The sequence below is a fragment of the Myotis nattereri genome (genome assembly GCF_964212035.1).
Source record: "Myotis nattereri genome assembly, chromosome: 13".
NCBI lineage: Eukaryota > Metazoa > Chordata > Mammalia > Chiroptera > Vespertilionidae > Myotis > Myotis nattereri.
In genome coordinates, this window is record NC_138088.1 from 1460950 (window position 1) to 1488230 (window position 27281).

The window sequence follows — 27281 nt, forward strand, 5'->3', positions numbered from 1 at the left end:
TGTGTTTAGATCTATTATTTTTCAATATTTTAAACATGCATCTTATCATCCAATAAATTCAATTTTAATTTCTAGGGGTTGATATTAAAATTGATACTTCATTTTCAAAATATAGATATGTGATTCTTAAAATCAAGCTTTCCCGTCCTTATCTCCATCTGGTGAGTCATACTCCGTTCCGCGGTTCCACCGTCCCGCCATGGAGTATCACTGACCTGGAGACATGGAAGAAGGAGATGTGTTTCAAGAAACACACCTAAAATGTTATGTATTGTAGCAGAGCTATTAGTAAGTGTGAACCCAAGGATTTTAGAGAGCAACTAGTCTAACTCCAGGGCAGCTCTGGACTTTAACGCTCAGCCAGACAGTGGAGCCGCCAAAATAGGGCACTCCAGGCAGGCCTCAGTGTCAAGGAGGGGGAGACCTGTGGGTGACAGAATCCTAGTTCTTGGCAAATAGAACCACATGGATGGTGCGATGGAGCTACTCAAGATCTCAGCACTTGGGGTGCTTGTTTCTTTCCTCAAGCTCAGCAAGACGTCAGCTTATATTTTGGTGTGGTAGGCGGAGTGTATGCTCCTGCAGAGCTCAGCGGGTGGGAAGGCAGGGGACAGGCTTGGATCTGCAAACAAAATATTGGCAGTGCCCACCTCAACAGCAGGTGGGAGGGAAGCACATGTCAGCTCCAAAGCGAAGGTTCTCACTGTCCGCGTCAGCAGTGGAGGAGACAGGTGTGACGAGGTCAAGCAGCATAGGTTAGTCCAAAAGGCCAGCGAGAGGTGGGGTCGGCTGCTGGGCTGGCGTCGGCTTAGGCCAGTGATGGCGAACCTACGACATGCGTGTCAGAAGTGACACGCGAACTCATTTTGGGTGACACGCATCGACAGAGACAAAAAATTGCATAATTCAAATATTTGTCTCCCGCAATGGCCAGAGTTGGGCATCACTCGAGTAATATTATTACTCACGTTACTCATGATCAATAATGGAATTCTAAAACCGGATGTAAGCATGTACATCGGTGTTGGTAGCAAAGATACATAATGAAAACATCCAAGATACATTGTTCCAATATTGACATTAATATAAAAAGGTTAAGAATTGCACTATAAAGAGATTGACATTTTATTTTTACTCGAGTGACAAAATGCCCAATTCTGGAAACGGCCTCATTATAGTCAACATGTGCCTCGGGTAAGCTTCCCGTGCGTTCGGGTGCACTCGGCAAATGGACGCACCTGATCGCCATGTTCGTTAGGAGACAGGAGTGGGAGGGTTAGAAGAAAAAGATATACAGTGCAACAGTGCTCGACGAGACATTCTGCGTGTCGGATAATTGATTACAGCACCATATATTTGTTGGTTATACATACTATCTTTGAATTATTTTGCACCAGGAGTCTGTGCAACAACACTGCAAAAAGTTAATAGGTAACAAACCTATCAACCTTTTATAAAAAACGCCTTGATTTATATTTATTTATTTTTGCAGCCTTGTGATGGAGAATCAAGAAAATAAAAAAGCAAGATTGAATAATAAAGGAAGTGGAAGTAGCAGTAGCCGACCCTTTCAAGACATATGGACTGAGATGTACGGAATTGTCAACAGAAACAACAGATCATTGTGCATACGGTGTAATGAAACGGTAGTAAGCAGAACGTGGAATGTAAAGAGACATTTTGAAACTAATCATTGTCAGCTCTTGAAAAAAAGTATCGATGAAAGGAAGGAATACGTTTCTAAGCAGCTACACCTCTATAAAAGTCAAACAAATTCCATCATTAAATTTGTAAGATGCTCTACAAATTTAACATCAGCAAGTTACTGTATTGCTCACTCCATAGCTCAGCATGGAAAAGCCCTCAGTGATGGAGAATTTATTAAGGAAACATTTCTAAGATATGCACCAGCTCTATTTCACGATATGAAAAATAAAGATGATATTATTAAAAGAATTTCTGAGTTACCACTCAGTAGAAATACTATCAAAGACAGAATAATAGATCTTAACAAAAACGTACAACATAAATTAAAAAAAGACTTAAGGAGTTGTAAATATTTTTCAATTTCTCTTGATGAAACTACTGATGTCACATCAAATGCTCGGTTGGTCATTATTGCTAGATATTCTGATGGCCTTACAATGAGAGAAGAGTTGATAAAGTTAGAATCAGTGCCAATAAGTACATCAGGAAACGAAATATGTAAGGTTGTTATAAAAACATTCAGTGACCTAAACATTGATATCTCTAAAATCGTGTCAGTCACGACAGATGGGGCACCAAATATGGTGGGAAAAAATGTGGGATTCCTGAAATTGTTTATGGAAGCTATTAGACATCCACTTGTACCTTTTCATTGCATTATCCATCAGGAGGTGTTGTGTGCCAAATCGGGATTCTCAGAATTGAATGATTTAATGTCAGTTGTAACAAAAATTGTGAATTTTATAGCTTCTCAACCCCTTTACAAGAGAGAATTTTCTGCACTTTTACAGGAAGTTGATTCAACCTACAGTGGACTACCGATGTTCAATAATGTGAGATGGCTGAGTCGAGGTAAAGTACTTGAGCGATTTGTGGAGTGCTTTGAAGAAATTACGGTATTTATTGAGAAGGAGGACCTGGCAAACTTTCCTCCGATCAATGACCATAAGCGGGTCAGCAATTTGATGATTTTTACAGATCTCTCTGTTCGTATGCATGAACTGAACTTAAAATTACAAGGTTTTGGAAAAAGTACTGACGTTATGTTTGGATACATCAAATCTTTGAAAGTAAACTCAAAATTTTCAAGCGAGACATTGAAACTAAAACTTATAAGTATTTTCCTCGGATTAAAAAGTATTTCGAGAAGGCCACTACAACGAGTGTAATGGAGTCCGTACTTATGTACCAGAATATAGTAAACTCGTTATTTGAACAGTTCAGCGAAAGATTCGACCAATTTAGAAGCCTAGAACAGACCATTAAAATAATTAAGTAGCCAGATGTAGTTGTTTACAGTACTTTGGAATTAAAGGATTTCCAATGGATGCAAATTGATGATTTAGAGATGCAACTTGCAGATTTTCAAGGTAGCATTTGGACTCATGTGTTTGTCGACTTAAGGTGGAAACTTGAAAATCTGGAACGAAATCGTTTGAATAATGAAGAGTGCAACTACAAACAAGAAATTTTGAGAGCTTGGAACAGAGTACCTGACACTTTTAGCGACATAAAAAATCTAGCAATGGCTTTGCTAACAATTTTTTCATCAACATATTTTTGTGAGACTTTGTTCTCAACATTAAATAATATTAAAACGAACAAAAGAAACCGGCTAACAGATGAAGTTAGTGGCGCTTGCTTAGCCTTGAAGTGCACCAAGTATGAACCTGCAATTGAAGAATTAACAGACAAACTTCAGCACCAAAAAAGCCACTAATTTCTAGTTTTCGTACCATTTGATTATCATTGTTTTTATTTATTTTCCTAAATGTACATTGTTTTTCTGTTTTTGTTCATTTTATACATATTTTTTGGTTGATTTTTCTTTGTTAAATGGCATTTAAATATATAAAGTAAATATCAAAAATATAAATCTTTTTTTTACTATGGTTGCAAATATATAAAAAACATTATGAATATTTCTATATGTGACACAGCACCAGAGTTAAGTTAGGGTTTTTCAAAATTTTGACACGCCGGGCTCAAAAGGTTCGCCATCACTGGCTTAGGAGGAGCACAGACTGGATCCTGGGGACAGAGAAGCAAGGTCGGGAAGGGGGCGGGTCCCAAAAGGGGGCGGAGCTGGAAAGGCCGGCGCGAGGCGAGGGCGGGGCCATAGGTGGGCGGAAGCGGGAGTCAGGGGCGGGTCGGGGCGAGGCGGAGGGGCGGGGCCCACAGTCGGCGCCTGCGCACCGGGTCGGGGCGGGGCTGCGCACGCGCGGTTCGGGGCCCCGAGGGCGGAGTCCGGCGGGCGCGGCCGAGAGCGGGCGGAGGCTCCGGGTCCGGCGCTCCCTCCGGCCACTGACGCGATGCCGGCTGCAGCGGGCGGGGCGGCCGGCCCGGAGGGGATGTGACAGGCGGCCCTTCGCTCACCTGCGGTCCTTGCGCCTCAGGTTCCGGGCGAGCCGCCCTGGGCCGCGCCGAGGAGGCAGAGCGGATCCGAGCGGTAAGGGCCGGATGGTGGCGGGGCCGGGTCCCGGCGGGATGCTGACCGCGGCCGCTCGGGCAGGGGGTGCGGTCCGGCTGCTCAGGCCCGGGCGCTGGGATGAGGCAGTGGCGCCCTTCGGACTCCTGCCTCCGGGGTGACCCTCGCGAGCCTCCTAAGGCGAGACGGGCGTGGGCCGGGCCGGACGTCCCCCATCCCCCTGAAACCCCGTCCCCCCGAACGCTCGCCCCGGTCCCCCTGAAACCCCGTCTCCTCGTTCCCCACCTCCCAACCCCCCCGGTTCCCCTCCTTCCTCCCCATCTCGCAGTCTCCGTCCTCCCTTCTCCCGCCCCCGCCCGCTGCCCCCCGTCCTCTCCCGTCCCCCTGACCCCTCCGTCTCCCTGTTCCCCCGGCCTCTCGACTCCCCGAACCCCCACCCCCCTCCCCGTCTCCGCCCCGCAGGGCTGCCGCCTTCCTCCCAGGAAAAAGCAGGGCGAGGCTCAGACGCCCGGGGTTCAGTCAGGGTGCTGTGCGGCTGCAGGGGAGGTACGGGGTGCCCCAGGGACTTTTTTTTCGGGGGGGGAGGGGGTTATTACTGGGACACAACAAAGACACACCCAAGCACGTCTTGAGAGGAACTTCGTGGACCACTCGGTTCCGGGGCTCAGGTGCTGGCTCTCCCAGGGGAGACCCGCTGGCCTGGGCGTCGCCGGGCGCCTCCTGCGCCGACGCCGCCTCCCGTGAGCTGGTCCCGGGCCGCCCTGGAGCTGTGCCCCGGACTGCGGACCCGTCCGTCAGGCCCGCGCCCCGCCAGGCCCGGCCCGCGGGGGTGGTTCCAGTGGGCGCGAGGTGTGCACCGCTGGGGATGGATTGCTGTAGGCTCTCCAAACAGCCATTGGAAATACATTCCTTTTTTTCTTGAACATTAAAATATTATGGAACCCGCTAATTTTGCCATTTAAAAAATCTTCCTTTAATTTAAGGAGTTTAGAGGTGACAGCTCTTCTTTAACCAAAAGAAATTTAAAATACTCTCCTCTTGCAAAAGATAGGCACACCGCATGTCTTCCCTGAACCCGAGGCGTGGTAGGATGTAAACACTTCTGAATGTTTTCCTTGAAGTCGGCCGCCTCAGCTGTTATTCCTGCTAGCCTCTCCTTATCTCTCATAGAGATGTTTAGTATTTTCTTATTTGGTTGCTTTCTTTAGTGCGCTCAACAAAATTGACTTCAAGTAAACACTTTCTTGCACCGTTTAGCTGTCATTTCAGTTCAGGCTGTCTTAATGTGCCATCGAAGGACCTGCCCGGCCCTGAGGGAGTGAACTGTCCCTAAATAAGTACCGTGACTCTCTCTGACCCCGACCTGCCTGTCTGTCTGTCACCTGGACCCCGCCTTGGACTGTGGAGGGAGCGGGGACTTTGAGTCCGTGTGTGAAGTCTGTGGTGACTCTCCATAATCTGTAGTTGAGAGAGTCAAAGTCCTTCACAGCTCTGCACTCATGCATGTTTCTAATTTCATCTTCTACCATTTTGCCTGCCTTCTTCATACAAAGACTACTTAGAGGTCTCTGAAGAGGACATCTTCCGTTGTAGAATTCTTCTCTACCTAGTAAGCAACTTGCCTTTTAAGACCTAACCAAAATACTACTTCTGAATCTTGTCCAGACATTTTATCCTACTTGTCTCAGCTGATCCAGGGGTGCATTGCACATTATGCAGTTAGCATCTGTCAGCCGGTAGTTAATGATTTGTTTGTCTCCACCAGGGAGCTTTGTAACTGGAGCACATACTGTGTGGCACAGGTGTTCAAAACTATTTATTGAATAAATGATTGAGGAATGCTTTCAATCTTGAATATAGCTTTAAGATAGGCAAAATGTGTTAACTACTCTCAATATCAGAAAACTTAGAAAAGAGAAATGCACAAACGAGGTACTTTTAAATTTCCAAGAATAAAGTCAAAATTATTGTTTCTTGTTAGGAAGTAAACCCCAGTTATGATAAGCTACCAATGTGTTTTATGACACACGAATTAAAGGACATGGTCAGTAGGACTGCTGCTGCTTTGATTTTAGGACTTCAAGGCAGAGTGATTTGCCCAAGGTCATGCAGGTAGGAAGGGTCAGACAGAGCTGGGATCCAATCCAGGCTTTTGACCATCTGTGTATTTTACCTTTGCTCCTAGTTTCCTAATTCTAAATCTTAACAATTATTTTACAATCTGAGTGAGGCATTTTGGGTGGGGAGATCAGTATTGAATTTGAAAGAATTAAGAGATTATTTGATTTAACTTTTAAATTTTTATGCCAAAGGACAAGTTGCTTGAGGTTACTTAGTCACCTGTATAACATATCTCCTGACCATATGCTTGTGTATTTTTTTAAAATAGAGTTTTATTGATTTCAGACAGGAAGGAAGGAGAGAGAGAAACATCCTATAAAATAAAAGGCTAATATGCAAATCAACCAAATGGCTGAACGATTGGTCTCTATGACGTGCACTGACCACCAGGGGGCAGACACTCAACGCAGGATCTGCTCCCTGGTGGTCAGTGTGCTCTCACAGTGGAAGCGCCGCTCAGCCAGAAGCTCTGAGCTGGGCTCATGACTGGCAAGTGCAGTGGTGGGGGGTGGGAGCCTCTCCCAACTCCAAAGGATGTCCCAGTGAAGGCTTAGGCCTGGTCCCTAGATGGGCCTAAGCCTTCAGTCAGACATCCCCCAAGGGCTCCTGGACTGTGAGAGGGCGCAAGCCGGGTTGATGGAACGCCCCCCCCCGCCCCCCCCCCGCCCCTGGCTCCAAGTGCATGAATTTCATGCACTGTGCCTCTAGTCTATGATGAGAGAGAATCATGGATTGGCTGCTTCCTTCACGCTCCCTACTGGGGATTGAGCTCGCAACCTGGGCCTGTGCCCTGACTGGGAATAGAACCGTGACCTCCTGGTTCATAGGCCGGCCGGGCTGCTTGTGTGTTTTTCTTTACTCCGTGGTGCTTTTAGAAGGAAATGAAGAAGTTTCCAGTCTTCAGAGGGAGAGCAGATAGTCTTACAATTTCTTCCTCCTTGAATGCTTTAGCTCTTGAGTGGCTAAGAAACATGGAACTCATTTGGGGATATAGGAGAAGCCTAGGCTTCACCATTACATTTGGCCAGATAGTTTTTAACCTCAGTGCTTGGGGCCCACTCTCCAATTGCCCCATAATAAGTGGCTTCTGCTCACCATATGGAGATCCCACATATAGTTACGTTTTGATGGTAAAATGAGATTTTAATATAACAAGGTTCCAGCTGGCTAATAGCATTGGGTAAAATGACATGTATGATTACTCTGTATGTGAGAAGAATTTATCCAATTACTCTGTTATAGATTTTTTTGGAAAAAATGATAATTGTGGTTTTATGCTTCAGAAGAGTCAATTTTAAAATATATACTTACTGTGGTGGATCTGATCAATTCTAACAGGCTTTTTATTTTACAAATAATTTAATGGTCAAAGAAATAAGAAATTTTTTTTTAATTTTTCTTATTTATTTCTCACCGTATATACATGATTTTATATAACAATCAAAGCATAAATATTTAATTTTGCTTTCATAGTTAATGTTTTCTTTTTGCTAAAGTTTTTGTACCTGTAAATTATTATATAATGCTAGAGGCCTGGCACATGGGATTCATGCACTGGTGGGGGACGTGGCCTGTGGGGATCGGGCCGCTGTGGGAGCGTTGCTCATCCAGGTCGGCTGAGCAGCTATGGACCATCCCTCTGAGTGACTGCTCCCTGGTCCGGCATCTTCCATGGAGCTGGGGCACGCTTCTCCAGGGGACCCGGTTGGGGCCAGGCGGCGGGACAGGAGTACTAAGAGGCGGCAGAGTAGGCTTCAGTCCCACGGTGGCCATGAACCCACCTTGCAGCCTCCGGGGTCAGCTCTGCATAGCCTGCGAGCTTCCCGAGGAGGCAGCAAGGAGCAGGAGGAGGAGCCTGGGGCAAGGAGGCCATGATCCCAGCCCAGGTTCCTGCCCATGGCCCCACCCCCCCACCCCCATTCACAGCAGGAGCAGCCGCTCATCCCAGTCAGCCGGCAGCATTCCCACTGTGGTTGTGCACTGACCACCAGGAGGCAGCTCCTGTGTTGAGCGTCTGCCCCCTGGTGGTCAGTGCGCATCATAGTGACTGGTCAACCAGTTGTTCTGGTTGTTCTGCTGTTGGGTTGTTGGGTTTTTATTACATAGGATTACTAGTTGAGTTGCTTAGCTTTAATAATTGTACATCTAAGTTGCCTCCCATTTGGCAAGTAATGCAGTTAATATATAGCTGTTCTTTGTTTTCTTCTTTCATTAGGCTAAAGTTCCAGGAGAGGGATTACAAGGTCAGAGAGAGTGAAGGTTTTTTGTCACTTAAAAAAAATGTTTTTATTGATTTTAGAGGAGAGGAAGAGGGATAGAAAGATAGAAACATCATTGATGAGAGACAAACATCCATTGGCTGCCTACTGCAGGCCCCTACTGGGATGGAGGCTGAAATCCTGGCATGTGCCCTCACTGGAAATCCAGCCAGTGCCCTTTTGGTTCATGGGTCACTGCTCAACCACTGAGCCACATTGGCCGGGTGGTTTTTGTCACTTTTGAAAATATTACCAGGTTTATTTCTAAAAGGTTGTATTGATTTATACTGCTTCCTGCATTTTGGTTGACAGTTTTACAATACTTTTAAAGGCTTTTGTTTTTTAAAGGTTGGTATTTTACAAATGGGTATAAGGGTACCTACTATCTAACATACAATCTGCAATAGAAAAGCAAATGCAGTATTTTCCTACTTTTATTTTCTCCTTTGTTGGAATTGTTTGACCTTTGTGCATAAATTTACGGGGATCTTACTAATTTTCATTAGCACTTAATTTTTAAAACTGCAAAGTATACAGCCATAAACAACAAAAACAAAACAAGAGATTAATGTATTTATGATGTTAGGTGCTAATTAAAATTACTGACTTTTTAATTGAATTTATTGGGGTGACATTGGTGATAAAATTATACAAGTTTCAGGTATATAGTTCTTTAATACATAATCTGTATACTGTATTGTGTATTTACCACCCAAGTCCAATCTTCCATCATCATTTATCCCCCCTTTATACCTTCTTCTAAAAATCACGGACTTTTAAACAAAATTTTGTGATTTCATCTTTTGATTGTGAATCTGAATGTCTGTCCATCATCTGGTGCACACTTATTTTCTTAAGTTCTTAGAATTTGTTTTGTTGTACGTGTGTATCTTTAGTAAATTATGCATATGATTGAGATTGAATATAATTCATGTGGATTCTATACTATAGAGAATCACATTCTTATATGTCGAAGTGTGTTTTCTTTTTTTTTCCTTCCTGAACTTGAATAGGAAACAAAACAAAACAAACTAACCTAGTTGGTTTTTTAAAAAATAAATTATAGTAAATTTAGACAAACTAAAATTTTCATGAGAGCAATATTTTGGTTAATTGAAGTTTTTTTTTTTTAATTTTTATTTTTTCCTTTTTTTTTATTGCTTAAAGTATTACAAAGAGTATTACATATGTCTCCTTTTTTTCCCCCCGCCCTTGACAATCCCCTGGCCTCCCATACCCCCCAGTGTCTTATGTCCATTGGTTATGCTTATATGCATGCATACAAGTCCTTTGGTTGATCTCTTACCCACCCCCCTCCTGCCCTCCCACCCTCCCCGGCCTTGCTGCTATAGTTTGACAGTCTGTTCGAGGCAGCTCTGCCTCTGTATCTATTTTTGTTCATAAGTTTATAATGGTCTTTATTATCCAGAAATGAGTGACATCATGTGGTATTTTTCCTTCATTGACTGGCTTATTTCACTTAGCATAATGCTCTCCAGTTCCATCCATGCTGTTGCAAATGGTAAGAGTTCCTTCTTTTTTACAGCAGCATAGTATTCCATCGTGTAGATGTACCACAGTTTTCTAATCCATTCATCTACAGATGGGCACTTAGGCTGTTTCCAGATCTTAGCTATGGTGAATTGTGCTGCTATGAACATAGGGGTGCATATATCCTTTCTGACTGGTGTTTCTGGTTTCTTGGGATATATTCCTAGAAGTGGGATCACAGGGTCAAATGGGAGTTCCATTTTCAGTTTTTTGAGGAAACTCCATACTGTCTTCCATAGTGGCTGCACCAGTCTGCATTCCCACCAGCAGTGCACAAGTGTTCCTTTTTCTCCACATCCTCTCCAGCACTTGTCGTTTGTTGATTTGTTGATGATAGCCAGTCTGACAGGTGTGAGATGGTACCTCATTGTTGTTTTGATTTGCATCTCTCGGATGATTAGTGACTTTGAGCATGTTTTCATATGTCTCTTGGCTTTCTGAATGTCCTCTTTTGAAAGGTGTCTATTTAGATCCTTTGCCCATTTTTTGATTGGATTGTTTATCTTCCTTTTGTTAAGTTGTATGAGTTCCCTATAAATTTTGGAGATTAGGCCCTTATCAGATATGACATTGGCAAATATGTTCTCCCATGCAGTGGGCTTTCTTGTTGTTTTGTTGTTGGTTTCTTTTGCTGTGCAGAAGCTTTTTATTTTGATGTAGTCCCATTTGTTTATTTTCTCTTTAGTTTCCAATGCCCTAGGAGCTGTATCGGTGAAGAAATTGCTTTGGCATATGTCTGAGATTTTGTTGCCTTTGGATTCTTCTAGTATTTGTATGGTTTCCCGTCGTATATTTAAGTCCTTTATGCATTTTGAGTTTATTTTTGTGTATGGTGTAAGTTGGTGGTCTAGTTTCATTTTCTTGCATATATCTGTCCAGTTTTCCCAACACCATTTATTGAAGAGACTATCTTGACTCCATTGTATTTTCTTGCCTCCTTTGTCAAATATTAATTGAGCGTATTGGTTGGGGCTGATTTCTGGGCTCTCTATTCTATTCCATTGATCAATATGTCTGTTCTTGTGCCAGTACCAGGCAGTTTTGAGAACAGTGGCTTTGTAATACATCTTGATATCTGGTATTGAGATCTCACCTACTTTGTTCTTTCTCAGGATCGCTGCAGCTATTTGGGGTCGATTTTTATTCCAGATGAATTTTTGGAGAGTATGTTCTAGGTCTGTGAAATATGCCATTGGTATTTTAATGGGAAGTGCGTTGAATTTATAGATTGCTTTGGGCAGTATGGACATTTTAATGATGTTGATTCTACCAATCCAAGAACATGGTATGTTCTTCCATCTCTTTATATCTTCCTCTATCTCTTTTTTCAACGTCCTGTAGTTTTCTGAGTAGAGGTCTTTTACCTCTTTAGTTAAGTTTTTTCCTAGGTAGCTTAATTTTTTTGGTGGGATGGTAAATGGGATTGCTTTTTTAGTCTCTCTTTCTGCACATTCACTATTGGTGTATAGAAATGCCATAGATTTCTTGGCGTTAATTTTGTATCCTGCTACATTGCCGAACTCTTTTATTAAGTCTAATAGTTTATTGATGGAGCCTTTAGGGTTTTTTAAGTATAATATCATGTCATCTGCAAATAAGGACAGTTTTACTTCTTCTTTTCCAATTTGGATGCCTTTTATTTCTTCTTCTTGCCCAATTGCAATGGCTAACACTTCCAGTACTATGTTGAACAGGAGTCATGAGAGTGGGCATCCCTGTCTTGTTCCTGTTCTTAGGGCAAATGGTGTTAGTTTTTGTCCATTGAGTATGATGTTGGCTGTGGGTTTGTCATATATGGCTTTTATTATGTTGAGTTATGATCCTTCAATTCCCACCTTGCTGAGAGTTTTTATCAAAAATGGGTGTTGAATTTTGTCAAATGCTTTTCCTGCATCAATTGATATGACTATGTGGTTTTTTTCTTTCAATTTGTTTATGTGATGTATCACGTTTATTGATTTGCGAATATTGTACCATCCTTGCATCCCTGGGATAAATCCTACTTGGTCGTGGTGTATGATCTTTCTGATGTACTGCTGGATCCGATTTGCTAAGATTTTGTTGAGGATTTTGGCATCTATGTGCATGAGGGATATTGGCCTGTAATTCTCTTTCATTTTGTTGTCTTTACCTAGTTTTGGTATAATTGAAGTTTTTATTGGATCAGGATTAACCAGAAGACCATTTCTGATTTCACTTTTACTATTAATCATTCTAATATACACTGAGTGGCCAGATTATTATGACCACTTCATCAGTACTTCGTTGGGCCACCTTTTGTCTTCAATGCTGCCTTCTTCTTGGCAATGACTCCACGAGATGTTGAAAGGTGATGCGAGGAATCTGACACCATGCCTGATGAATAGCACTGTCCAGTTCTGTGAGATTTGATGGTTGTGGAACCAGCTGCCTGATGGCTCTTTTAACTTCGTCCCACAAATGCTCAATTGGATTGAGATCTGGTGATTGTGGGGGCCACCTAAGCAAGGTAAAGTCTCGCTCATGTTCTTGAAACCACTCCTGCACAATATGAGCACCATGGCATGGCGCATTGTCTTATTGGAAGAAGCCATCTCCATTGGGATACGCCATCAACATGATAGGATGAACTTGATCAGCAATGATACTTAGGTATGTTGTGCTATTCAGACGTTTATAATGGTATGGCCCTCTAGCAACTTCAGCGTGAAATTATAGCTAATTTGCCTACAAACGTCAGGTGGTCATAATAATGTGGCCACTCAGTGTATATGAAAGTAAGACCTTGATTATCTGCTTCCTTTGGGAAGTGTGACATTCTAGATCAGCGGTTCTCAACCTGTGGGTCGCGATATCTTTGGGGGTCGAACCACCCTTTCACAGGGGTTGTCTAAGACCATGGGAAAACACATATATAATTACATATTGTTTTTGTGATGAATCACTATGCTTTAATTATGTCCAATTTGTAACAATGAAATTGGGGGTCACCACAACATGAGGAACTGTATTAAAGGGTCACGACATTAGGAAGGTTGAGAACCACTGTTCTAGATAAATGAGACAACCCAGGATAATAGTTAATATTGATTGCGTGCTCAGTACTGTGCTGGTGTTTGGCATGGAGTTTTTTATTTCGTGTAACAGGCCAAGAGAGATAGGTTCTTTTGGTATCCTCATTTCACAAATGGGAAAACTTAGAGAGGAAAAGTGACCTGCCAAAGGTAACTCAGTTAGCAAGCAGTGGACTGGAACTTTACCTACTTTTAAAAGCCTCTCTTTGAAAAATATATTACCTTATTTTTGTGTGCTAAGGATTTGAACTTTATCTCTTAGGCATTGGAAAGATATTAGATGTTTCAAAGCAAGGGGATGATATGGTATGTTATGTCTTTTAGGGAGATGGCTGATGCAACAATGTGGAAATATATTGAATTGTGTTTCTGATAGACACTGGTTGAAATAGGTCATATGAGAAATGAAATCTGACTGCAAGGTGAATTTGGAGATCAGGGGATATGAGGGAAAAGATATAGGACTTAATAACTGACTTACAAGAGAATGGGAAGCTGGAGTGTTGATTTGGAAAATATCTGGGTAATGACAAGTGAATATGCGCTCACAGCACTTTGTTATATTTCTTTCATAGCATTGACTGATGTACCTAATCTAGTGACACATCTACTCCCCCCCCGCCCCCCCCCCCCCCCCCCCCCGCCCCGACTGGATTATGTGCTTGTCAAGGACAGGTCTGAGTAGAATGCATGAGCTAATGCAGGATGAGCTAATATAGAAGAGGATAAGAGACAACTGCCTGTGGGGAACACCAGATCACCAGAATCAAAGAGTAAAAGAGTAGATGGAGAAAGAGGAGCTATAGAAAGTGAAGGCTGTCTGGAAGGTGGGGAGAGCCATCAGTGTCAGATCAGGGGAGAAGTGTTAAGTAGCAGGAAGTATTAGCAAAGAAGTATTAACACAGAATGCTACCTCAGGCTACAAACAGTTCTGGTTGGTGTGCCCTAATGCGATATTCTGATGGCCAGTGAGTGTATAGAGCTAACTTGTTTTTTCCTTTGTTACAGACTCACCCTTCTCTCCCCTTTCCCCCCCACCTCCCAACACACACAGCCCATACCTTTCTCAGTGTATTCAGTTGTCTCCCACCTCTTTTAGTTTCTAACATTTGTTTGCTGTGCATACTGATGCTGGGGTTTGACTCAGCCTAATGAGGGCAACCAATCAGAACCTTCCTTTCTTTTTAATGAAATTGACCAATCAGAGTATGTTAGGTGTAATTTCTGAGTTTTCAGCTCTTTTCTGCTGAGTTGATTACTTTTGAATGCCTTCAGAGTTATTTCTCTAACTTTCAAGACTCCCATTTTGTTATTTTAAGATTTAGAGCCATTTGGAAGGCAGAGGTTTTTTAAAGGTTAGGTCCATGAAAGCTGAAGTGTTTTTTTTGTTTTTTGTTTTTTTTTTAACCTGTTTATGTTTCCATGTTGATCAGTATGATCAGTATGAATATAGTTGGATCCTTTTTGAGGATTGCTAATTTTAACAGTGCCCCAGGACCATAATTCTAAATAATTAAGCATTTCTGTTCTCTCTGTACAAGTTTTATACACATCAGGTGTGAGGCTTGTTTTAAATTCCTTAGTCAGTTCCTAACTTCATATGTCTGCTTTTCAAAGACATATTCCTTAGAAAAGGAATTCATCTTGATTTCTTCTGCTACCAGAGCTCCTTACCCTTCACTCTGCCTTCTTCTTCCCAGTTTTCATCTGCCCACTTTTTTTACTTTGTAAGTACAATAGGAAAGGGAAACAAACAAACACAGGCAACTACTTCTCTCCCTCCTTTCCATACAGGTTACCACCCTCCTCTCCCCAATTATTGCTCCCAGCAGTCCAGTTTGGCATGGCCTTCTGCACCATAGCTACAATTTGGTGTGTGGGAATGGAAACACAAGACAGCTCTTTAGCTGAGAAATGCTGGCTACCTTGAGGTATTTGGTCCTACTGTGATCTCTGTGTTGGTGTCTGGTATTGAAAAGTCTAGGTGCCAGCTTTATTTTAGTAGATACTTTCTATTCCCTGGCAAGCTAACTCGCTTTAAAATTCAAAAAAATATCTAGGTGCTGTTTCTTTAAATTCATTCTCCCTCTCTCTCCTCACCCTCTCCTTGTTCCTCTCTCGGTCCCTTCCCCTCTCTCTCTCCCACATGCATACCCCCATAGGAAGATATCACAATTTTTGATGCCTGAGCCCTTAGTGAATACATCTGAATACATCAGGGACAGTGAAGATAGGCAGACACCAAAGGTACTTTGAATTGTTGTTGCCATCTTATGAGTGATATTTGGTTGCAGCCTGAGTACCTTGGGGAAATTTGAGAGCTTTCTGTGACCATTATTTTCTTGGCAGCCAGTGTTAGGGTTGGGAGTTATAATTTTCTCTGAAGATCTTAGCTTAGAAAAGCAGGAACTATTCATAACAGCTATTTAAGTGTATAGAATGGGTCTGGTGATATTTTGGTCTGAGTTGATAGGCCAGCTTATAGGAAATATATCCACGTGGTATTTCTTTACAGGAAGTGGGGAGGTAGGTGTGGCCATTTTTTCACTTATTCTTTTTATTTTAAATTTTTTTCTCAAGTTTATTTTCTTCATTTTACAATAGTTTGGACTTGTCCACCCTTATTTATTACTAGAGGCCTGGTGCACGAATTCGTGTAAAGTGGGTTCCCTCGGCCTGGCCTGCAGGATTGGGCCAAAACCGGCTCTCTGACATCCCCCGAGGGGTCCCAGATTGTGAGAGAGCGCAGGCCAGGCTGAGGGACCCCATCGGTGCACAATCGAGGCCAGGGAGGGATGCAGGAGGTTGGCTAGCTGGGGAGGTAACATGGGAGGGCTCCAGGGTGTGTCTGGCCCATCTCACTCAGTCCCGATCAGCCGGACCCCAGCAGCAAGCTCACCTATCAGTCAGAGCGTCTGCCCCCTGGTGGTCAGTGCACATTATAGCGACTGGTCGGGTGGTCGACTCTCTGCCCCATGGTGGTCAGTGCACATCATAGCGAGCGATTGAGCGGCCTTAGGATGTCATTAGCATATTATGCTTTGATTGGTTGAACAGCCAACTGGATTACCGGACACACTTAACATATTATGCTTTTACTAGAGACCCGGTGCACAAAATTCGTGTGTGGGGGGGGTCCCCTCAGCCCAGCCTACACCCTCTCCAATCCGGGACCCCTCAGGAGATGTCCGACTGCTGGTGTAGGCATTAGGGGCGATTAGGCCGGCGGGGGGGAAGTAAGGGGTAATCCAGATACTGAGTGTGGATTTTCCTCATTCATGTCATCCATCCATCCATCCATTCAAGAAATATCTGCTGAACACTTGCTAGTAATAGTGCAGTGAGGAAACACATTTTCTGCCCTGTGAAACTTATCCTATCGAATAAAAGAGAAACATGGTAATTGGCGTACGACTGCTACCCTTCCCATTGGCTAATGAGGGCGATATGCAAATTAACTGCCAGCCAAGATGGCGGCCGGCAGCCAGGCAGCTTGAAACTAACGTGAGGCTTGCTTGCTTCAGTGACGGAGGACTCCAACGTTCCCTGCCTGCCTTGCCGGCCTCTGAGCTGGCAATTGGAAACATAGTTACAAAAATAGAAGCTAAACAAAACCCCAGAAACCAGCTTTCAGCTAGCTGGGATCTCAGAGCTGGAGTTGATAAAGAGTTTTGATTGTAGAACCAAAACAAACCAGATACCTGCTTTCATGAGTGGAGGCCTAAGAGCTGAAGCCTCAGAGCTAAAGCTGGCTCAGAATAAAAAAAAAAGAAAAAAAAGGAGCAGTTGGGAGCTTCAGTCACCCGCCAGCCTGAAAACAGCCCTCAGCCCCTCACCCAGACTGCCCAGGCACCCCAGTGGAGACCCCCACCCTGAAGGGTGTGTGACCAGCTGCAAACAGCCATCATCCCCTCATCCAGGCGGCCAGGCACCCCAGTGGAGACCCCCACCCTGAATGGTGTGTGACCAGCTGCAAACAGCCATCAGGTATCCCCTCATCCAGGCTGGCCAGGCACCCCAGTGGGGACCCCCACCCTGATCCGGGACACCCTTCAGGGAAAACCAGTCAGCCCCCACCCGTGCACCAGGCCTCTGTTCTATATAGTAAAAGGGTAATATGCCTCCCAGCACCGGGATCAGCGGAGCCGCGAGGTCTCCTGGCACCGGGATCAGCATGACAGGGGGCAGCGCCGAGACCCCCTGATTGCCCTGTGGCTCTGTGTGTGACAGGGGGCGGGGCCACAACCTCCCTATCGGCCCTGCTCTGTTCCTGACAGGAGAAGGTGCCCCAACCCCCTGATCGGCCCTGCTCTTTGCCTGATGGGGGGAGCTCCCCAACCTCCTGATTGCCCTGCGGCTCTGTGTGTGACAGGGTGCGGCGCCCCAACCCCCCCACCCCATGGGCCCTGCTCTTTGTGTGACGGGGTAGAGCCATAACCTCCCCATTGGCCCTGCTGAGTGTGACAGTGGCGGCGCCCCAACCCCCTGATCGGCCCTGCTCTGTGGGTGATACAGGGTGGTGCCCCAACCTCCTGATCTGCCCTGCTCTGTGTGTGACAGGGGGGAGCTCCCCAACCCCCTGATGGGCCCTGCTCTGTGCATGACAGGGGGCAGCGCCCCAACCCCCTGATAGGCCCTGCTCTGTGCACAGGGGGTGGTGCCGCAACCTCCCCATCGACCCTACCTTGAGTGTGCCGGGGGCGGTGCCCCAACCCCCCAATTGGCCCTGCCCTGAGCGTGACTGAGGGTGGCATCGCAACCTCCCAATCCGCCCTGCTCTGTGCATGACAGGGGGCGGTGCCCCAATTCCCCAATCGGCCCTGCTCTGAGCCCAACCAGGGCTGCACCTAGGGATTAGGCCTGCCTTCTGCCACCTGGGAGCTGGCCTAAGCCAGCAGATCATTATCTCCCGAGGGGTCCCAGACTGTGAGAGGGCAGAGGCCGGGCTGAGGGACCCCCCTCCCCCCCGAGTGCACAAATTTTTGTGCACTGTGCCTCTAGTATTCTAATGATATCATATAGGAAATAAACAAGTATATATGTAATATAGCTGCTATTATAGTGCTGTGGAGAAAAAGCAGGATAAGGTGGAAAGAACATGGGAGGGGATGCCGCTGTTTTATATAAGGTGGTTAGAGAGGCTGTAGTGATGAATGGTATAGCAGAGATGTGGGAGAAGTAATATTGTGATCTAATCTGAGCAGATTTAGGGGAGAGAACATTTGAGGAAGATGGAACAAGAGTACAAATGTGCTTGTTCTGTGGCAATTGTCCCCTCATTTCTTCAAGTTCTCATTTATTTTTTTCTAAGCATTAGAAGGAAAAAACCCTTTAAATGGAAATTTTCAGTCATACTAAAAGTATCTCATTTCTCACAGTTAGTCAGCTTCAATAATTTTTATTGAAAGCTCACTGGAGGACATTTTTTCCATTGATTTTTAGAGAGGGTGAACGAGAGGGAGGGAGGGAGGGAGGGAGGGAGGGAGGGAGAGAGAGAGAGAGAGGGAGAGGAAAGAAAGAGAGAGAAACATCCATGTGAGAGAGATATATCAATTGGTTGCCTTCCGCACATGAGTCAGGACCAGGCCTGGGATTGAAGCTGCAATCCAGGTACCTGCCCTTGACCAGAATCAAACCCAGACTTTTCAGTGCTTGGGCCAGCATTCTTACCATTGGGCACACTGGCCAGGGCAACAGCCAGTCCTTTTAAGGAATTTGCTATAAATTGAAGCTGGGAAAAATAGGTTGGTAATTGGAGGGGATGTAGAGTCAAGGAATTTTTTTAAAAGATGGGTGTTTTTCTAGTATCCTATATAATAAAGAGCTAATATGCTAATTAGACCGCAGCACAACCATCTGGACTACCTTCCGGACAACTGTCCAGATGACCTTCCAGATGAAGCTGGGCTGCGAGGCGCTGCGAGGGCCGGTCGGGGCTGTGAGGGGCTGCGTGGGCCGAGCTCCTTGCATGAATTTTGTGCATCAGGCCTCTATATTTATATAAATAGAGAGTATAAAGCTGATGGAGTGATCCAAGAGAGAGAAATAAATTACAGGAACCATTTCTTTTAAAAATAAATGAAATTAATTTTATCCTAATCTGTGTACCCAATATCGTTATTATATATATGTATATCCTTATGTATTAACCTATTTATTTCAAACTAGTGGCCTGGTGCATGGATTCATGCACATTGAAAGAAAATTAATTAGAAGAAATATTTTAGCATCACTACTTGCCCTTTCTCTATAAGAGAAGTGTCAACCAAATTCACGATGGACAATGGCAGGTCAAAACACACGTGTGCAATTGGCACCAGCAAGAGCTTTACATATATTGCACATGCACGAGTCAATGTTTATTTTTAAATTACTAGTGTATGTCATATGTACTGGCTGGTTGGACGGTTGCATGGACGGATGGTCGGTCACTGAGCGTTTTATATATAGATGAAGACAGTGGCTTGTGGGGAGAGGTGTTAAAGAACATTCCTTCCCCCCCAATTTGGTGAGATTTCATTAGTTCAAAACTGTAGTATTTATATGTGGGTAACAAATTTTTTTTTATAAATTACTAGAGGCCCGGTGCATGAAATTCATGCAAGAGTAGGCCTTCCTTTCCCTGGCTGCCAGCCCGGGCTTCCCTCTGGCACCTGGGACCCAGGCTTCCCTCTGGCACCCGGGACCCCTGCTCACCCACTGCAGTCTGCTGGTTGGTGGCCTGGGCCTCCCTCTGCAGGGAGATCATGGGACAATGGCCAGGCCCCAACCAATTGCATTGCACCTGCCTTGGCTGGCCTGGAGTCAGTGGGTGTCATAATGTGGTCCTGGATGGTCGTCCAGATGGTTGTCTGTATGGTCATTCCGCTGTTCAGCCGTTTGGTCGATTTGCATATTATGCTTTTATTATATAGGATTATGAAATAAATTAACTGGTCTTTTTTGTTTGTTGTTTTTTGTAGCTTACCTATACTTCTCTGGTAATTTTCACCTGTTTATTTTTATCAGCAGTTTTACACAGTGCTTGCCCAGTAGTAGATTCTAAATTTTGATTTGGTAATCTCTAATATGGTAGTTTTACTATATGACCTTTTTACTAAAAAAAAGAAAAAATTAAAAACTTTTTAATTTGAAGTCTAATTAAAGCACTTTAAAGGGGAAAATTTGATGGCCACTCTTTTCCTTTTTTTCTAATGTACTTGACCATGCTTTTACTGTAATTGCTTCTGATTACTGAGTTGCTCTCTGAGATAAGTTCAGAAAATTAAGTTGAAAGCTCATATTACAGTTACAGCACTTTATGTGCCTCTTTTTGTGGTTCACTTATGTTTGGTACGTAGTTGTCAATATTTAGTGCTGGAGCATCATCGCAATAGCTTTTTAATCTTCTTTGTTGGTCTTCCTCCAGATTTTCTTCCCTTAGCCACTGATCCATGCTACTGACTTTGGATTTCTGAAACACAGATCTGATCAGGTTCTGTTATTGCTTAAAAATCTCCTGTGGCTCTCTGTTTATGGGAGTTAGTTCTCCCTCTTTTTTGCTTCTTGCCCACCTCCCTGCTCTTGCCCTCTGCTTTAAGGGATCTGGAGTGTTCCCTAGGGGGTTCTAATGCTCGTCTGACATTTCTTACCGGAGGACCACAGGATAGAAGTCAAATTATTTTATCTGTGTACACAGAAAGTCCTCCATGAGCTATGGCCCTTATCTGTCACGGTTCCATGAAGATGAGAAACTGATATCTCTGTGCTTTTGTACATACTATTCTTTTTTTCCAGAATACCATTAAATTTCGTAGGTATCTTGTTAAATCACTTCCTCTGCCTCCCTCCCTCCCTCCCTCCCTTCCTTCCTCCCTCTTTCTTTCTTTCTTTCTTTCTTTCTTTCTTTCTTTCTTTCTTTTGTTTTCTTTTCTTTTCTTTTCTTTTCTTTCTTATTTTTTCCTTTCATGGACACTGTGTGTGCCCTGCTGGAGAACTTTTTTCCCCTTTAAATATATATTTTTTCATTTCAGAGGGAGAGAGAGATAGAAGCATCAGTGACAAGAGAAAATCATTGATTGGCTGCCTCCTGCACACCCCACTGGCGATCGAGCTGGCAACCCAGGCGTTTGCCCTTGACTGAAATTGAACCTTGGACCCTTCAGTCTGCAGGCCAATGCTCTATCCACTGAGCCAAACCAACTAGGGCACTTCCTCTGTTTAAAAACTCAATATAGATGTCTCCTTTTTCTAGGAAAGCTTTCTTTTAGGCATATGTTTTTAAAAAAATATATTTTATTGATTTTTTTTACAGAGAGGAAGGGAAAGGAATACAGAGTTAGAAACATCGATGAGAGAGAAACATCAATCAGCTGCCTCCTGCACACCCCCAACTAGGGATGTGACTGCAACCAAGGTACATGCCCTTGATCGGAATTGAACCTGGGACCCTTCAGTCCACAAGCCAACGCTCTGTCCCAGTGATGGGGAACCTTTTGAGCTCGGCGTGCCAGCATTTTGAAAAACCCTAACTTAACTCTGGTGCCGTGTCACATATAGAAATTTTTTGATATTTGCAACCATAGTAAAACAAGGATTTATGTTTTTGATATTTATTTTATATATTTAAAAGCCATTTAACAAAGAAAAATCAACCAAAAAAATGAGTTCGTGTGTCACCTCTGACTCGCGTGTCATAGGTTCGCCATCACCGCTCTATCCACTGAGCCAAATCGGTTAGGACTTTTAGGCATATTTTTATCATGATTCCTCTACTCCATCATATTCTCTATTCTTTGTTACCTGTGTTCCTGTAACATTTTGCAGTTACTTTGTTGTAGTAATTGCTGTATTTTACTCTATTTGCTTTTTTGTTTAGTCCCCCTTGCTCCAACACAAACTTAGAATCACTCAATACATTTTGTTGAATGAATGATGGAGTAAAGTAAAAAATATTTCAACATTGACCTAGTTTTGATTGATCCATTTGGTTGGGCTTTTACATCAATTTTATTTGTACAAAATATACAAATGAGCAATACAGATAGCATGGTTAAGAGAGTCATACTCCGAAGTATTTTAGGAAATATTTTATTAAATATTTATCTAGCCCTCCTGCCATACTCTCCTTTGACTGTTCCCATGCTCCATGCCCTGGTTCTATTTTGTTCATCAGCTTATTTTATTCATTAGATTACACATATAAGTGAGATCAGATGGTATTTGTCTTACTCTAACTGGCTTATTTCAATTTGCATAAAAATCTCCAGGTCCATGCATGCTGTTGCAAAAGGTAATATGTTCTTCCCTTTCCCCCCCACCCCCCCTGGACATCTTCCACTTTATAGAATGGGAAACTGAGGCAGGGAGGTGGGATGTGTGTGGCAAGGATCATGGTATATAGAAGGTGGCAAGGGGGCCTCTGAGCTGGGGATCATGCCTCAGGTGGGAGGCTGAGGCCGGGCAGGTGTGGTCTGGGTTAGGGAGCTGGGGAGGGGGTGGCGGCCAGCATGGGCAGGGCGGGCACAGAGAACGTGAGCTTCTCAGTCTGGAGGAAGGCAATGAATGTCCTTCTCGTAGTAGGCAGCCTCATTGATGAACACGGGGTACACAGTGGACTCCCCTTCATAGAGCACGTCCTTGCTGCTGAACATCCGGAAGATGGGTGCTCCAGGCTGCAGTGGCTCGAAGTCTTGGTCCTGCAGCTGAGAATGCACGTTGCCTGCCAGGTCCCCGGCCTCTGTGCGTGGGAAGTCCATGCTGCTCACTTTTCTATACACTTCCATCTCAAAGGCAGGAAATGCGGTGCCCTGGTTGAAGAGCTGGATGAAGTCCAGGGCTGCGGCCACCAAGGCCCTAATCCTGACGAGAAGGTCAGCCCGCAGCACTCCCTGAGGCTGGGGGCCCAGCTCCAGGCCCAGTCTACTCTTGGCCGTGGAGTTGACGCTGTAACTCTTCTCCGGGAAACTGGTACAGGAAGACCCGGCAGGGCAGCTCCGGGCTCTGCAGCTGTAGGTGGCGGCACAGATGCATCGCAAAGACTTTGTGGGTGGATTCCGCGATGAGGCAGGTGCCCATGCTGGCCGTGGTGTTGTGCAGGTCCAGGACGAAGTCAGAGGCCTGGCCTGAGGCCTTGGGCCCCAGCAGTTGGTTCAGCTCTTGGGCCCTTGTCACCTCATATGGGTTATCCGGGTGTACCCTGGCAGTGAGGAAGGCGCTGGTGAAGGCGCGGTTGAGGTCACAGTCCACTTAGCGGCGGCAGATGGCTGTTGCTGCTGGGTTGGCCAGCACAGGCACTGCGGAGAAGCTGGGTCTCTGCAGCTCCCCCGGGGCCTGCTGCCAGTACTGCGCCAGGTAGACACCAGACATCTTATTGCTGTGGGTGCCCCCGATCACTGCCACACGGCGCAGGGCTCTCGAGGCTCAGCTGCGAGCACATCCCGTGTGGATGGAGGGCCCGGTGGGTGGGCCTGGTTAGGGCCTGGTGCTGAGCTGGGGTGGGGTGGGGTGGTGAGCTCCCTGAGGTGTGAGGAGTCCCAGAGTCGCAGCCAGGCAGCTCAGCTGTCTGTCAAAAGATGTGAGTGGGGGCAGCTCAGCGGAGTGCCACTGCCCCTCCACCTCCATTGACCCACTCAAGGGCTCTCCCTCCTGGTGCCCGAGTCCGGAGCTCCTTTCCTCATGTTCTTCCTTTTTAAGGCCAAGTAGTATTCCATTGTGTAAGTTCACCACAGCTTTTTTTTATCTATTCATCTACTGATGGGCACTTGGGCTACTTCCATATCTTGGCTATTGTAAATAGTGCTGCTGTGAGCACAGGGGAGCATATATTCTTTCTGATTGGCATTTCGGAATTATTAGGCTGTATTTCCAGAAGTTGGTTCAAAAGGCAGTTTCATTTCTAATTTTTTGAGGTAACTCTACAGTGGTTGCACCAGTCTACATTCCCACCAACAATGAACTAGGTTTCCCTTTTCTCTACATCCTCAGCAGCACTTGTTTTTTATTGATTTATTGCTGCTAACCATTCTGGCGGATGTGAGGTGATACCTCATTGTCGTTTTAATTTGCATTTCTCTGATGATCAGTGACTTCGAGCATTTTTTTCATATGTCTATTGGCCATATGTTTGCATGTCCTCTTTGGAGAAGTGTCCATTCAGGTCCTTTGGCCATTTTTTAATTGGGTTGTTTGTTTTCCTGGTGTCGAGTTGTGTAAGTTCCTTATGTATTTTGGAAATTAACCTCTTACCAGATACAGTGGGGCCTTGACTTACGAGTGTCCCGACTAATGAGTTTTTCGAGATATGAGCCGTCTCTCGGCCGATTTTTTGCTTTAAGTTGCGAGCTAAAATTCGGGTTACAAGCCAGCTTCAGATACCCCACTGCTAGTTGGCGCAGTGAACGTCACAATGAACGCCACAACATCAGCCCAGCATTTCAATTCATTGTAATGGTGAAAATTGATTTGACATACGAGTAATTTGAGTTACAAGCTCGGTCATGGAACAAATTAAACTCGTAAGTCAAGGCCCCACTACATCATTGGGAAATATGTTCTCCCATTCAGTGGGTTCCCTTTTCATTTTGTTGATGGATTCTTCTGCTATGCAGAAGCTTTTTAGTTTGATGTAGTTACATTTGTTTATTTTCTTCCTTTGTTTTTCTTGCCCTAGGGCCTAGGCCAGCCTTGGGCAAACTACAGCCCGTGGGCCGGATCCGCCCATTTGAAATGAATAAAACTAAAATAAATAAAGACCGCACCCTTTTATGTAATGATGTTTACTTTGAATTTATATTAGTTCACACAAACACTCCATCCATGCTTTTGTTCCGGCCCGCTGGTCCAGTTTAAGAACCCATTGTGGACCTTGAGTCAAAAAGTTTGCCCACCCCTGCCCTAGATCAGTGGTCAGCAAACTCATTAATCAACAGAGCCAAATATCAGCAGTACAACAATTGAAATTTGAGAGCCAAATTTTTTAAACTTAAACTATATAGGTACATTGTTATTAACTTAATTAGGGTACTCCTAAGGCTTAGGAAGAGCCACACTCAAGGGACCAAAGAGCCGCATGTGGCTCGTGAGCTGCAGTTTGACGACCATGGCCCTAGGGGATGTATTGGCAAAAATTATGCTATGATGGATGTCTGAGATTTTACTGCCTATTTTCTAGGATTTTTATGGTTTTGCAACTTACATTTAAGTCTTTTATATATTTTGAGTTTATTCCTGTGAATGGTGTAAGTTGGTGGTTTAGTTTCATTTTTTTGCATGTACTTGTCCAATTTTCCCAGCACCATTTATTGAAGAGACTCTTTTTACTCCATTACAAGCTCTTGCCTCCTGGATCAAATAGTAATTGACCATAAAAACCTGTGCTCTCAGTTCTGTTCCATTGATCTATGTGCTTGTAATGATAGCAGTACCAGTTTGTTTGACAACATCAATCCGCTGCCTCTTGGACACTCCCTACCGAGGATCGAGCCCACAACCTCGGAGTTACTCTAGACCAGGCATGGAAATGGCAACCTCCTGGTGCATAGGACAGTGCGCAGCCAACTGAGCCACACTGGCCAGGGCAGTACCAGGCTGTTTTCATTACTGCGGCTTTGTAGTATAGTTTGATACCCAGTATGGTGATCCCTCCAACTTTGTTTTTTCCCCCTCAAAGTTGCTAAGGCTATTCTTTTTTGGTTCCATATAAATTTTTGGAATACTTGCTCTAGCTCTGTGGAGTATGCCATTGGTATTTTAATAGGAATTGCATTAAATCTGTAGATTGTTTTGGGTAGTATAGACATTATAATGATGTTAATTTTTCCAATCCATGAACATGGTACATGAATCCACTTGTTTATGTCTTTCTCTATTTCTTTCTTCAGTGCCCTATAGTTTTCTGAGTACAGGTCTTTTACCTCCTTAGTTAAGCTTATTCCTAGGTACCTTATTATTATTTTCTGTTGCAATAGTAAATGGGATTGTTTTTTTAGTTTCTCTTTCTGAGAGTTCATAATTGGTATATACAAATGCCACCGATTTCTGTATATTAATTTTATATCCTGCTACTTTGTCAAATTCATTTATTAGATCTGGTAGTTTTTTGGTGGAGCCTTAGGGTTTTCTATCTACAGTATCATGTAATCTGCATATTCTTGGCAGTATCTTTAAGTCTCACTTAATATATATTATCATTACTGAGTTCTACTATAATTCAGCAAACACTTTTTGGCCACTTCTAGTGTTTCTGACTTGTTAGTACTAGTGATGAAAGGTTGAATGAAAGAGGGTCCCAGTCCAAAAATGATTATGATACAATGTGGTAAGTATAATAATATTGGGACAGTGGGATATCTAGAGCACCCAAGGAGTATAGAATATCTTTTCATGTACCCCTTAATTCTTACTTTGGCTACTGCCAGCCTCACTTAGGCCTTTATTACTATGTAATTTTAGGACTGCTTAATAGCTTGCCCTGCCTTAACTCTGTTGTCATTCCAGTTCATAATTGAGGCTAGTCACCACAGTAGTTATCTTTAAAAAAAAAAAAAGAAAAGCTACCTGACTTTCTTCTTCCTGCTCACAGAATAAAGTTAAAAGTAGAATAAAATGTGGAATGCAGTCATTGGCCTAAACTTCCTTTCTTGTTTTCTGCTTTGTGAACCTTCCATTCCAGCAAAACTCTTCTACATTCTATTCTAAACACACTTCACACTTTACCTTTTTTGCCTTGTTTGTTTGAGCCATTCCCCCTCCCTGAAATAGCCTCAGCAATCTTGAGTGGTTCTATTCTTGCTTCCTCTACTTACTGAAATTGTATCCTGGTTATAGTTCCTAATTATTAAATCCATTGTGGACTTTTTATATGATCATGCCCATGTTTTTAACTCCTCTTTTTTTGTCTTTGTGATATCACTCTTATTTCTCTTTTTTACTTACTAGAGGCCCAGTGCATGAAATTGTGCATGGGGGGTGGTGAGGTCCCCTCAGCCCAGCCTGCACCCTCTCCAATCCAGGACCCCTTGGGGGATGTCCGACTGTCAGCTTAGGCCCGATCCCGGCCTAAACCAGCAGTCAGACATCCCTCTCACAATCAGGGACTGCTGGTTCCTAACTGCTCACCTGCCTGCCTGCCTGATCACCCCTAAATGCCCCCCCGCCACCCTAGTTGCCCACAACTCCCTGCCC

At 44.2% G+C, this 27281-nt stretch overlaps 1 protein-coding gene and 1 pseudogene across 4 annotated transcripts in view; one reads left to right on the forward strand and one right to left on the reverse strand.

The window, feature by feature from the left end:
• Positions 1–3946: 3946 nt before the first annotated feature.
• Positions 3947–27281, forward strand: part of CCSER2 (coiled-coil serine rich protein 2) — a 218514-nt gene continuing 195179 nt past the window's right edge. Inside the window, exon 1 of one of the 3 annotated variants that reach the window (XM_081105440.1) lies at positions 3947–4156. The gene's annotated coding sequence lies outside the window, so the exon portion shown is untranslated. The remainder of the gene's footprint in view (positions 4157–27281) is intronic. The other 2 variants (XM_081105439.1, XM_081105438.1) reach the window with 2 other exon arrangements.
• LOC308528687 (N-acyl-aromatic-L-amino acid amidohydrolase (carboxylate-forming)-like) lies at positions 22640–23465 on the reverse strand (annotated as a pseudogene). The gene has a single exon. The product of its transcript is annotated as an N-acyl-aromatic-L-amino acid amidohydrolase (carboxylate-forming)-like (transcript).